Here is a 14,890-nt window from a genome sequence, read left to right on the forward strand (position 1 = left end):
GAAAAGTCCCCCACCAGAGTGGCCTAATAGGGAAGTTTGTGCAAGTATGGGGACAGAGCATATGGACAATCTCTGTACCTTCCTCTCAGTTTTGATGTGAATGTAAAACTGCTCTTGGAAAACATCTATTTAAAGTTTTACTAGTCATAACCACAGAGAATATATGCTTTGCAGGAAAAGCAGTCCTAGGAGGGAAGCTCATATTAATACAGGACTTCCTCAAAAAAGAAGAACAATCTCAAATAAACATTCTAACCTACTAGCTAAAAGAATCAGAAAAACGAAGAGCAAACAAAAGCAAGTCAGCAGAAGAAAGAAAATAAGAAAGATCATGGAGGAAATAAATAAAGATTAAAAAACAATGGAAAAAATCAATATACCAAGAGCTGGTTTTCTGAAAGAGTAAACAAAATTGACACATCTCTGGCCAAGCTCATGAAGAAGAGAAAAGAGGGAGCAGAAATAAACAAAATAAGAGAGGAAAATGGAGAAATTACAAATACCAAAAAATACAAAATGTCATATGAGAATACTATGAACAAATATGAGGAAATAAAATGGATAACCTAGAAGAAATGGACAAGTTTCTGGAAACATAGTGTCCACCAAGACTGAATGAAGAAGAAATTGACCACTTGAACAAAACAATCAGGAGAAATCAAATTGAATTAGAAATAAAGGCTTACCTAGAAACAAAAGTCCAGGAACAGAAGGCTTCACTGAGGAATTTGACCAAACATACAGAGAACTCATAACAGTCCTTCTTGAACACTTGCAGTAGACTGAAAAAGAGAGAGTACCTCCAAACTCATTCTATGAAACCACCATTAGCCTGATACCAAAAACAAAGGTACTACCAAAAAACAACATTATGTACTAATATCACTGGTGATCATAGATGCAAAACTCCTCAACAAAATATTAGCAGAGTCCAACCGCACATAAAAGAGATCATACACCATGATCAATTTGGATTCATCCCAGGAACACAAGGATGCTGCAACATACATGAATCAATCAATGTAATGCATCTCAACAAGAGAAAGAAAAAAAAACACACACACAATCATCTCAATAGATGCAGAAAAATCATTTGATAAAATTCAACACTAATTTATGATAAAACACATTACCAAAGTGGTTATAGAGGGAACACATCTCAACATAATAAAAGCTTTTTTAAAACTTTTTAAAATTGTTATAGTCATTTTACAATGTTGTGTCACATTCCAGTTTAGAGCACAATTTTTCAGTTGTACATGAACATACATATATTCATTGTCACATTGTTTTTTGCTGTGAGCTTCCACAAGATCTTGTATATATTTTCCTGTGCTATATAGTATAATCTTCATAAAGGACAAGGTTGTCACTCTCACCACTTGTATTCAATATAGTCTTGGAAGCCCTAGCCACAGCAATCAGGTAAGAAGAAAGAAATAAAAGGGATCCAAATAGGAAAAGGAAGAGGTAAAATTGTAACTATATGCAGATGACATGATACTGTATACAGAAAAATTTGAAAGTTTCACACAAAACTTCTAAAACTAATAAAAGAATTTGGCAAGGTAACAGATACAACGTTAATGGACAAGAATTGGTTGCATTTCTTTATACTAATAATGAATAATCAGGAAAAGAATTTAAAGAAACACTCCCTTTTAAAATAGCACTCAAAGTAATAAAATATCTAATAATTAATTTAATCAAGGAGGTGAAAATTTTATAAATGAAGGACAATGAAACATTGATTAAGGAGATTAAAGAAAACCTGAAAAAATGGAAAGATATCCCATGCACCTGGATTGGAAGAAAAATATTGTTAAAATGCTCATACTGCCCAAGGCAATTTACAGATTTAATGCAACCTGTATTAAATTAACTATGACATTCTGCACAGAAATAGAACAAATAATATTAAATTTTATATGGAATCACAAAAGACACAAAATTGCCAAAGCATAGCTGAAGAAAAAGAATAAGGCTGGAGAAATAACCCTCCCAGGTTTCAGAAAAGACTACAAGCTACACTAATCAAAACAGCATAGTATTAGTACAAAAACAGAAATATGGATCAATGGAACAGGATAGAAAGCCTAGAAATAAACCCAGAAAACTTTGGTCAATTAATCTTCAACAAAGGTGGCAAGAACATACAATGGAATAAACAGAGTCTCTTCAGCAAATGGTGTTGGAGAAACTGGAGAGCAGCATGTAAATCAATGAAGTTAGAATACTCCCTTACACCATACACAAAAATAAATGCAAAATGGATTAAAGACTAAAACATAAGACAAGACGCAATACACATCCTAGAAGTAATCATAGGCAAAACATTATCTCGCATGCATCTCAACAATGTTCTACTAGGGCAGTCTACCCAAACAATAGAAATAAAAGCAAAACTAAGCAAGTGGGATATAATTAAACTTACAAGCTTTTGCACAGCAAAGAAAACCATAAACAAAACAAATCGGCAACTTATGGAATGGGAGAAAATATTTGCAAAAGATGAATCTGGCAATGGCTTGGTCTCCAGAATATATAAACAGCTCATATGACTTAATAAGGAAAACAAACAACTCAATCCCAAAATGAGCAGAAGACCTAAACAAGCAATTCTCCAATGAAGACATATAAATGCCCAATAGGCTCATGAAAAAATGCTTAAAATAACTAATTATCAGAGAAATGTAAATCAAAACTACAATGAGATATTATCTCACACTAGTCAGAATGGCCATCATTCTAAAGTCTACAAATGAAAAATGCTGGAAGGGGTGTGGAGAAAAGGGCACCCTAATACACTGTTGGTGTCAATGCAGTTTGGTGCAGCCATTGTGGAAAACAGAATGGAGATTCCTAAAAAGACTAAAAATACAAATAACTTATGATGCAACAATCCCACTCCTGGGCAATTGTACAAAGGGAATGCTAAATCAAAAATACGTCTACACATCCTACAGCCAGCATAGTACTCAATGGTGAAAAACTCAAAATCTTCCCACGAAAATCTGGAACAAGACACGATTACCCACTATCACCACTCCTATTCAACATAGTCTTGAAAGTCCTAGCCACAGCAATCAGGCAAGAGAGAGAAATAAAATGGATCCAAATTGGAAAAGAAGAGGTAAAATTGTCTCTATAGGCAGATGACATGATATTATATATAGAAAACCCAAAAACTACTAGAAATAATCGCAGAAATCAGCAAGGTAGCAGGTTACAAGATTAGGATTCAAAAATAAATTTCATTTCTTTACACTAATGATGAATCAACAGAAAAAGAATGTAAATAATAAATCCCCTTTAAAATAGCCCCAAAGTAATAAAATACCTAGGAGTAAATCTAACCAAGGCAGTGAAAGACTTCTACACAGAAAACTATAAAAAGCTGATGAAGGAAATTAAAGAAGACTTTTAAAAAATGGAAAGATATCCCATGCTCCTGGATTGGAAGAATCAATATTGTTGAAATGGTCATATGCCCAAGGCAATCTACAGATTTAAGGTGATCCTTATCAATTTACCCAGGACATATTTCACAGAAGTAGAACAAATCATAATAAAATTTACATAACCATGTTTAATAAAAGCTATTTTTGACAAACCTACAGCCAGCACAATACTCAATGGTGAAAAACTGAAAACCTTCCCACAAATATCTGGATTGCAGTTGGACCAAAAAAAAAATTATTAAGAAGAACATGATTAGAACAGCTGGTACAATTTGAATATGAACTGTAGCATACATAATAATACTGAATAAGTATTAAGTATCCTGATTTTGATAAATATATTGTGATTGCATAAGAGAAAACCTATATCTTAAAAAATAGTCACTGAATTTGAGACACGATTTCTATAAATTATACTCAGATCATTCAGAAATAGATATGCCCAGGAGTGGATCATGTGGTAAGTCTATTTTTAGTTTTTTCAGACATATCCATACTGTTTTCCATAATGGCTGCACCAAGCATATGATCTAGCAATCCCACTCCTGGATATATATAAAGAGGGAACTCTAAATTGAAAAGATATATGCACCCCAATGTCCATAGCAGCACAATATACAATAGCCAAGATGTGGAAACATCCTAAATGTCCATTGATATATGACACTATAAAGAAGCGGTGTTATATTTATACAATGGAATACTATTCAGCCATAAAAAAGAATACTATCATAACATGAATGGATATAGAGATCATCATTCTTAAGTGAAGGAAGCCAGAAAGAGAAAGAATATATATGGTATCACTTATATGTGAAATCTAAGAAATGAAAGAAAAGGAACACAGTAATGAACTCATTTACAAAGTAGAATCAGACTTGCAAGCAAAGTAAATATTCTTATGGTTACTGGGGGAAAGCGAGTAGGAAGGGATAAATTTGGGAGTTTGTGATTTGCAAATGTGGGCCACAATATATAAAAACTGGATTAAAAAAACAAATTTCTTCTGTATAGCACAGGGACCTTTATCTCCTTCTGCTTCTTTTCCAATTTGGATCTCTTTTATTTCTTTTTCTTGCCTGAGTGCAGTGGCTAGGCCTTCCAAGATTATGTTGAATACAAATGGGGAGAGTGGACAACTTTGCCTTTTCCCAGATTTTAGTAGGAAGGTTTTCAGCATTTCACTATTGAGTTCTAGGCTGGCTGTAGGTTTGTCATAAATAGCTTTTATCATGTTGAGATATGCTCCCAATAAGCCCACTTTGGTGAGAATTTTTATCATAAATTGGCATTGAATTTTATCAAATGCTTTTTCTGCATCTATTAAATTCAAATAAGAAATTATATGGAACCACAAAAGACCTAGAATTGCCAAAGCATTGCTGAAGAAAAAGAAAAGAGGCTGGAGGAATAACTCTCCGAGACTTCAGGCAATACTACAGAGCTACACTAATCAAGATAGTATGGTATTGGTACAAAAACAGACATATGGAACATTGGAACAGAATAGAGAGCCCTGAAACGAACCCACAAAATTTTGGTCTACTAATCTTCAACAAAGGAGGCAAGAATATTCAGTGGAATCAAGAGAGTCTCTTCAGCAAATGGGGTTGTTAAAACTGGACAGCAGCATGTAAAGCAATGAAGCTAGAACACTCCCTTACATCATACAAAAAAATAAACTCAAAATGAATCAAAGACTTAAACATATGACACGATACAATAAACCTCCTAGAGGAAAATATAGGCAAAACATTATCTGACATACATCTCAAAAATATTCTCCTAGAACAGTCAACCCAAGCAATAGACATAAATGAAAAATAAACAAATGGGACCTAATAAAATTTACAAGCTTCTGCACAGCAAAATAAACCATAAGTAAAACAAAATGACAACCTAGTGAATGGGAAAAAATTTTTGCAAATGAAATTGACAAATGCTTGATCTCCAGAATATATCAGCATCTCACACAATTTAATAAGAATAAAAACAAACAACACAATCCAAAATGGATAGGAGACCCAAATAAGCAATTCTCCAAGGAAGGCATGCAAATGGTCAGTAGGCACATGAAAAAAAGCTCAATATCACAAATTATCAGAGAAATGCAAATCAAAACTAAAATGAGGTATCACCCCAAACAAGTCGGAATGGCCATCATTCAAAAGTTCACAAATGACAAATGCTGGAAAGGCTGTGGATAAAAGGGAACCCTCCTACACTGCTGGAGAGAATGCAGTTTGGTGCAGCCACTGTGGAAAACAGTATGGAGATTCCTAAAAAGATTAGGATTAGACAACATATGACCCAGGGTACCACACGGGCATATATACAGAAGGAACCCTACTTCAAAATGACACTTGCACCCCAATGTTCATAGCAGAAATATTTACAATAGCCAAGACACAGGAAGAGCATAAACGTCCAACAACAGATGACTGGATAAAGCAGATGTGGTATATTTATAAAATGGAAAACTATTCAGACATAAAATCTGACAAAATAATACCAATTGAAGCAAAATGGATGTTACTAGAGAATACTGTTCTGAGCGGATTAAGCCAGAAAGAAAAAGAAAAATACAATATGAGATCACTTATATGTGTAAATATATATATATATAACAGAGACAGACTCATAGACATAGAATAAAAACTTCTGATCAAAGGGGAATGGGGGTGGGAAAGGACTGGGATATCAAAATATAGAAAATATACACAAGACTGTACTGTGTAGCACAGGGAAATATATACAAGATTTTTTGTTGGCTAAAAAAGAAGAGAAATGTCAATGAATGTATATATGCACATGCATAAGAGAAAAATGGTGCTCTACACTGGAATTTGAGACAAAATTGTAAAATGATTATGAATCAATAAACAGTTAAAAACAAAAAGAAAATTTAGTGGATGAGATAATAGCATGGCTAAAGACAGGAATTTGCAGACTAGATAATGAAGAGGGACTTAAAAGTGTTTGAGAAGACATGAGAACACAAAACTGTCAGTAAAAAGATGACATACAAATTCAAGTGTAAACCAATGCAAACATTGCTGTTGAAACATGGGAAAAGACAAAGAATGCAAGGTTAGGACATATAGGATTCCCAGATGAAAAAGAAAGATTATAAAAGAATAAGAAAAAAACAAAAAAAGGGCTGGAAATGTATTCGAAAAATATCAGACTGGAATTTGCTGAAAGCCAAGAAACAATCATCTATACGAAATCAGGAAGCAAACAGCTTCCAAAGAAGGCGGAATCCCAATAGACTTACAAGCAGCTGTATTATCATTGAAATCATCAAAGTTCATGTTCAACCCAATGATTTTAAATACACCTAGAGTAAAGCAACTTAGTCACAACAGAATCTCCAGAGGGGTTTCAGCTGATATCCCGACAGAAATATTGAAGGACAGGAAGGAGTGCCAAGAAATAGACCAAATCCTGAATGAGAAAAAGCTGCAAACTAGCGTAGCCTATGCCACAAGACCGCCCTTTAAAATAATGGCAGAAGTAGAGAAATTCACAGACCAGCAAAACTTAAAACAATTCAGCAGTTCTAACCTTATCCTAAATGAAAGATTGAGATTTCTACCCTGAATAGAAAAGAAGCAAGACGAAATCGAAATAAGAAAACCGTCATTGTAAATGTAAGAAGAGCTATGACTTGCAGAGAATAAACAAAAAGAAGGCAAGGAGGACATCAAAAACCTAAAGATGGGATAGGGTAGCAGGAAAACATTGGTGAGTTTCAGCACTATACTAAGTGAATCAGCTTATATGACCCTCTGTTTGAAGCAAATGGAGAGATGCATGGCCTAATGTGTTTGTAAAACAAAGAACAAGCAAACACACAATCAAACAAACAAACACCAAAACAGTACGGTTGGATGATATATATCCAAAGAACCATGATAATTCAAAAGAAAATACTCAAAGGGACGTCAAAGAGCTTTCAGCACGCATCGACACAGTATTGCTGCTTTCATGTACACAACAGACTTGTATTCAGAAAACAGATGCGTGCAATAATATTCAAAAATATTGATTCATAAGAGGAAATCGTGACCTAACCCAAATGCCGATTTTGAATAAGATTTGGTCATAGCCTGTGATAAAGACTTACAATTCTTCCAACAGCAAGAATGAATGCCATATTCTACCCTACGTAGAGAAGAAATGGCATAAGCCTACAACAAAGACAAGTAGCTCTGCAAAACTGTATTAAGAGCAAACGACACAGACACGAAAGTGCACGTTGGGATTGGTTTCATTTCTAGGAATTTCAGCCCCCATGAAACAAATGGATCCATTTTCTGAGAGCGTGGGTGTTTCAGCAGAAAGCAACAGACGGATATGTATTCTGGGTGAATGGATATTACACAAACATGAGTTTCCTTTAGTGGGTCTCTGTGCACTGTGAACTGTTAGAAAGTTTCAAGACGTGAGAAACCATAAACTAAAAATGGACACACTTCCCTCCGTTTGTACTGTATATACAGATCTGAACCAAAGGAAAGAGGGAAGAAAAAAGGACCATGGCCCGCTATTGGATAGAATCAAATTTACCTTAGGAACCTCTCGTCTGATGCAGCCACTCCTCCAACACTGTCAATATTCAGCAACCATTGGGGATGGCAGTTACCGGTTGGATTCCAGGTGGAATCTTGGTGTGTACCGCGAGGCTTGTTGTGGCTGGTGGATCCAAGGTAACTGGGCAGAATTCTGTGGGTGGATCAGTGTGATGGAGGGGCTGCTACCCTTTGTGGAGATTGGCTTAGGTCTTTTGTTCGGGAAGCTGTGTAAGTTCGAGATACTGCTGCTGCCCAAAGACCTAAGTTCACGGGTAAGTTTCCAGAACCTGAAAGGGCAGAGAGTGGAAGATCTGCCTGTCGTCAGCTTACTGGTGAGGCTCCGAGGTACTTTCAGACTTGCCCAGTCCTGTTGAAGTCGACCTTATGGGAGACACGAAGAGAAGCTGGCAGAAAAGCTGGCTGCACGGATTGAGGAGAGATGCGAACATATTGATGAGAGTTGTTCCGCTACAATGGAGAATACCGGCATGGAGACATCTCTAGAGAATACCAGGCTCGAAAGACATTCATGAGACATATTGAGCTTCGCTGATACTGGCAGAAACATTCGGAGTGTCAACGTGCACTTGAGAAAGTTACTCAATTCTCTGCTCCAAGAACGGGTCCAAGATTCCTGACGTCTAAAAGAGAAGAGATGGCAGAGATGATAAAAGCGCTCATGTTCTTGGAAGAGGTCATGAGAATCCACAGGCCCCAGGGGGCATTTACATCCATTCAGAACAAAATGCACCAAGCCCAGGTAAGCCTTTTCCCAGGTTTGGGCCTTGATATCAAGCACTTGCTCTTCCCTCCCCTCCACTCAGGCATCCATTTTAAAGGATCAGAAACTGAGCTGCAATGAAGCCAGTAGGAGAAGAGCAAGCCCCTCCTAGAATCAGAGTTCCTCCGTCTTCACACTCTGTGAACAACAGTGAACTCCTTAAAGGTCAAATACTCTCGACTAAAATAGTTAGGAATTGAATATTTAGCTCACACAAAGAAATGATGACCTTCCCCTAGATTCAACAAATGCTGGCTTTATGTCTTGTCTGGGGTGAAGGGAGTGTGGTAAGTGAGAGGAATCTTTGACTGAACTTGAATATGTACTAGGCCTCAGTTTTTCAAGACAATATAGGTAAATATTATGTCAGATAGCGACCTGAACTGTAAAAGTCGTGAAAGAATTTAAAGACACAGGTTTTGTGGACCGTCTTTCTCTTCAGTCAAGCACCGGGTGCACGATATATAGCGGGTGCAGACTTGGTTGTGTTAAATTGCTTTACCGAACATGATCAGATGATTAAGCGTTATCATCACTGATAGAAGAACACCTGCTTTTCAATAGCCTAGCATAGCTGCATCAGGGTTCTAACTAAAATTCCTGTATGTGCTTTTGGAATCAAGCCTAAATGTATATATTTTCTTTGGTTTTTCTTGTACTTTCCTAGAGAGGAATGTTACCCCTTGAAATGCCAACATTGGCCAGTATGTGTCATTGGGACTATAGGGCAACCCATGCACAAGGGAAACCCAGATTCTCAGTTATTTCATTGTTTCAATTGTTTCTTCATTGTTCCTGTTGGTGTTGGAGGCTTCAACAGTAAAGGGTTGACATGTCTCCTTCAACATTTTGGACTGTGATTTTAGTTTCTATCTGTCTATATTTTTCTTGGAGCTGACATAATGTTACAAAAATTGACAAGTCTGACTTCTAGGTAAATTTAGTATGTTTCAAACACTAACTTCATTTTCATATAAATCCCAAAACATGTAAATCAATTCTATTAACCTTCTTAAAACCTGCAACTGTGTTATCAACACAATGTCAAAATTGGAGTCTTCGGACAATCCCTCCAACCATGCCTTTATAGGAAACAGAGCTAAACAAACATCACATTTCTGTGAATTATATCTGGAAAGTGTTGATTTATCGATGCCCAGTTGGCAGAGAACCAGTGCAACTTGCGCTCACTCCCTCCCATGTACAAAGCAATGTAAACTTCCACTCACCCAGCCCTTGGCACAGGACACATTCCGAAGAGTGGTCTGTTACTTCCAAAGACAGGATGCAGCCTCAGAAAACCTGGAAGCAGGAGAAGGCAAAGTAGAGAATGGAAATCTGTGCAGGATCTGACCTCTGCTGATGGAGCAGCAAAGGTGAAACTCTGTTTTACTTGGACGCACACTCTCAAGTGGACAGCGCACATGGGATTGTAGGTAATGTGCTGAGTGTTAGAAGGGTGCACAGCAGATGCTTGGCTGACATAACTCATAGAAATCAGCACAACATATCCCCAAAATTGATTCTGAGACCAAGATCCGATCTCCCAAATTTAAGCTAGCAGAGGCAGCGGAAAATGAGGTATAGAGCTACAGATAATGGCACACACTGAGTCTCAGGGATCTGGAGTGCGTTGTGGGTTGTGGTGGGTTCTATCAAGAGAGCAAACCGACCTGTAACCCCAGTAAGAAAGCAACCACATTGGCGTGTGAGGTTGAGTTTTTCGATATGTGCCATGGCCACATCCACTGCATCTTGCAGGCCCAGGATCAATTTGGCATTTTGCCAATAGAGCACGTGTGGGGCTCAATCAGAGATGTCGTGCATCTGGTCTGAGGGATTCAGTGTCCCTTGGGCTTGAAATCAGAATTAAAAGCTTTAGGATTTGCTACAGTCATAACCTGGACAGGGATTACGGATTGGTTTGAGGAAGAGAATTCGGTACAGCTTTGTGGTTGCATTCGTGCACCCATGACCCAAGGATGAGTGATCAAGGAAGAGTAGTCAAAGTCCACAACGTGAGAAGCTGAAGCATTTCCTTCAGCATTATCTCCCAAGTGCAGATGCTACATTTTGGATGGCACTGAAATGGTACTGCCCAGAGGACACAAAGATCGGTCTGCGGGATCATTCCAGCAGGCCCTGATGTTTGACATCCATACATATGTTTCCACTGGTGTTTCTGTAGACAGAGAAGCTCTGAGAAGAACTGGTAACATTGGGATATTCCCATGGCAAAAGAAAGTACAAGCGCACTGTCTGTTGGCTGTGTTGGAAACAGTCCAAAATGACATACAGAAAAATGCAGAGCTGAAAACCTTTAGAAGCTTCATTTCCAATAGGAGAAGGGCCCTGTGCACTTTCAGAATTGTGAGATTAGCATAATAAAAGTGAGGTTATACTAATTCAAATAGTATGGTGGTTTCATCACAACAAATGCAACACCAGCAATTAGAGATATAACAGACAATACACGCAGGAACAGGACATGGCATCAATGTCTAGGGAAAATTGTCCTCACAGAAATATCATGGAATTGCGTACACCAAAGAGTCTAAAGTTTTCACTTAACCAAGCCTTATAAATCTATATTAGATACCTGATAGTACTTGACCCTCAGAGGAAAAGAAGTATAGTAAAAGAAACAGGAAGTACCATTTAAGTTCCAAAGAGATTGAAGGCCCAAACAATAAGCTTTTAGCAACTAGACGGAAAAATGCTACCAGAGCAAGCATTGAAATCGGAGGTGAGGAAACCACTGTAGAACAACAGTGTCTCAGAATCACAAAAGGCAGAATACCAGAAAAGGGGAAGAGAAACTATAAAGAAGAACAAATAATATCAGGAAACTCAATGGATGAGATAATAACTGGGCTAAAGTCAGTCCTAAGCAGACTAGATAATGCAGAGGGACTCGTGAATGACCGTGAAGACAGGTGAACAGAAATCCCTCGATCAGAAGAAGACATAGAAAAGCAAGTGCAAACCAACGTAAACATCGCTGTTGAATCTTGGGGTAAGACAAAGCATGAAAGAATAGGATCCATAAGAGTCCCAAATGGAAAAGCAAGAAATAAAATAAAAAATTCTGAAAAGCTATTTGAAGAAAAATCACAAAGAAACATGCTGAAAGCTAAGAAACTATCATCTATACGAATTCAGGCAGTACACAGTGTCCAAAGTAGGTGGAATCCCAATAGACCTACTTGCAGCTGTATAATTCAAATCAACAAAGATCATGATCATCCCAGTGATTTAAAATGCATGTAGAGGAAAGCAATTTAGTCACAACAGAACCTGCAGAGGGGTTTCAGCTCATATCTCGGCAGAAATACTGCAGAACAGGGAGGAGTGCAAGGACATAGGCCATATCCTGAATGAGAAAAAGCTGTGATCATGGGTAGCCTATGCCACATGACTGCCATTTATAATAACGGCAGAGCTAGGGATATTCACAGACCAGCAAAGCCTAAAAGAATTCAGCAGTTCGAAACTTATCCTAAAAGAAAGATTGAGAATTCTACCCTGAATAGAAAAGTAGCAAGATGAAACGGAAATAAGAAAAACCATTATTGGAAATGCAAGAAGAGCGTGAGTTGCAAAGAAGAAACAAGAAGCAGGCAAGGAGGGCATCCAAGCCATAAGATGGGAGAGGGTAGCAGGAAATCATAGGTGATTCTAAGCACTATCTTAAGTGATTCACTTATATGACTTTCTGATTGAAGCAAACGGAGTGATGCATGTCCTAATGTGTTTGCACAACCAACAACAAGCAAACAAACAAACAATCAAACAAACAAACAGACACCAAAAGGGTACGGTTGGCTGACATATACCAAAGAAACCATGAGTATTCAAAACAAAATACTCAAATTGATGTCAAGGATCATTCAGCACGCATCAACCCAGTATCGCGGCTTAAATGTACTCAACACACTTGTATTCAGAACACAGACGTGTGCATTAATATTCATAAATATTGATTCAAAAGAGCATATCGTGACCTAACCCAAATGCCGATTTTGAATAAGATTTGGTCATAGCCTGTGATAAAGACTTACAATTCTTCCAACAGCAAGAATGAATGCCATATTCTACCCTACGTAGAGAAGAAATGGCATAAGCCTACAACAAAGACAAGTAGCTCTGCAAAACTGTATTAAGAGCAAACGACACAGACACGAAAGTGCACGTTGGGATTGGTTTCATTTCTAGGAATTTCAGCCCCCATGAAACAAATGGATCCATTTTCTGAGAGCGTGGGTGTTTCAGCAGAAAGCAACAGACGGATATGTATTCTGGGTGAATGGATATTACACAAACATGAGTTTCCTTTAGTGGGTCTCTGTGCACTGTGAACTGTTAGAAAGTTTCAAGACGTGAGAAACCATAAACTAAAAATGGACACACTTCCCTCCGTTTGTACTGTATATACAGATCTGAACCAAAGGAAAGAGGGAAGAAAAAAGGACCATGGCCCGCTATTGGATAGAATCAAATTTACCTTAGGAACCTCTCGTCTGATGCAGCCACTCCTCCAACACTGTCAATATTCAGCAACCATTGGGGATGGCAGTTACCGGTTGGATTCCAGGTGGAATCTTGGTGTGTACCGCGAGGCTTGTTGTGGCTGGTGGATCCAAGGTAACTGGGCAGAATTCTGTGGGTGGATCAGTGTGATGGAGGGGCTGCTACCCTTTGTGGAGATTGGCTTAGGTCTTTTGTTCGGGAAGCTGTGTAAGTTCGAGATACTGCTGCTGCCCAAAGACCTAAGTTCACGGGTAAGTTTCCAGAACCTGAAAGGGCAGAGAGTGGAAGATCTGCCTGTCGTCAGCTTACTGGTGAGGCTCCGAGGTACTTTCAGACTTGCCCAGTCCTGTTGAAGTCGACCTTATGGGAGACACGAAGAGAAGCTGGCAGAAAAGCTGGCTGCACGGATTGAGGAGAGATGCGAACATATTGATGAGAGTTGTTCCGCTACAATGGAGAATACCGGCATGGAGACATCTCTAGAGAATACCAGGCTCGAAAGACATTCATGAGACATATTGAGCTTCGCTGATACTGGCAGAAACATTCGGAGTGTCAACGTGCACTTGAGAAAGTTACTCAATTCTCTGCTCCAAGAACGGGTCCAAGATTCCTGACGTCTAAAAGAGAAGAGATGGCAGAGATGATAAAAGCGCTCATGTTCTTGGAAGAGGTCATGAGAATCCACAGGCCCCAGGGGGCATTTACATCCATTCAGAACAAAATGCACCAAGCCCAGGTAAGCCTTTTCCCAGGTTTGGGCCTTGATATCAAGCACTTGCTCTTCCCTCCCCTCCACTCAGGCATCCATTTTAAAGGATCAGAAACTGAGCTGCAATGAAGCCAGTAGGAGAAGAGCAAGCCCCTCCTAGAATCAGAGTTCCTCCGTCTTCACACTCTGTGAACAACAGTGAACTCCTTAAAGGTCAAATACTCTCGACTAAAATAGTTAGGAATTGAATATTTAGCTCACACAAAGAAATGATGACCTTCCCCTAGATTCAACAAATGCTGGCTTTATGTCTTGTCTGGGGTGAAGGGAGTGTGGTAAGTGAGAGGAATCTTTGACTGAACTTGAATATGTACTAGGCCTCAGTTTTTCAAGACAATATAGGTAAATATTATGTCAGATAGCGACCTGAACTGTAAAAGTCGTGAAAGAATTTAAAGACACAGGTTTTGTGGACCGTCTTTCTCTTCAGTCAAGCACCGGGTGCACGATATATAGCGGGTGCAGACTTGGTTGTGTTAAATTGCTTTACCGAACATGATCAGATGATTAAGCGTTATCATCACTGATAGAAGAACACCTGCTTTTCAATAGCCTAGCATAGCTGCATCAGGGTTCTAACTAAAATTCCTGTATGTGCTTTTGGAATCAAGCCTAAATGTATATATTTTCTTTGGTTTTTCTTGTACTTTCCTAGAGAGGAATGTTACCCCTTGAAATGCCAACATTGGCCAGTATGTGTCATTGGGACTATAGGGCAACCCATGCACAAGGGAAACCCAGATTCTCAGTTATTTCATTGTTTCAATTG

This window comes from Camelus bactrianus, unplaced genomic scaffold, assembly GCF_048773025.1.
Source record: "Camelus bactrianus isolate YW-2024 breed Bactrian camel unplaced genomic scaffold, ASM4877302v1 HiC_scaffold_154, whole genome shotgun sequence".
Lineage (NCBI taxonomy): Eukaryota > Metazoa > Chordata > Mammalia > Artiodactyla > Camelidae > Camelus > Camelus bactrianus.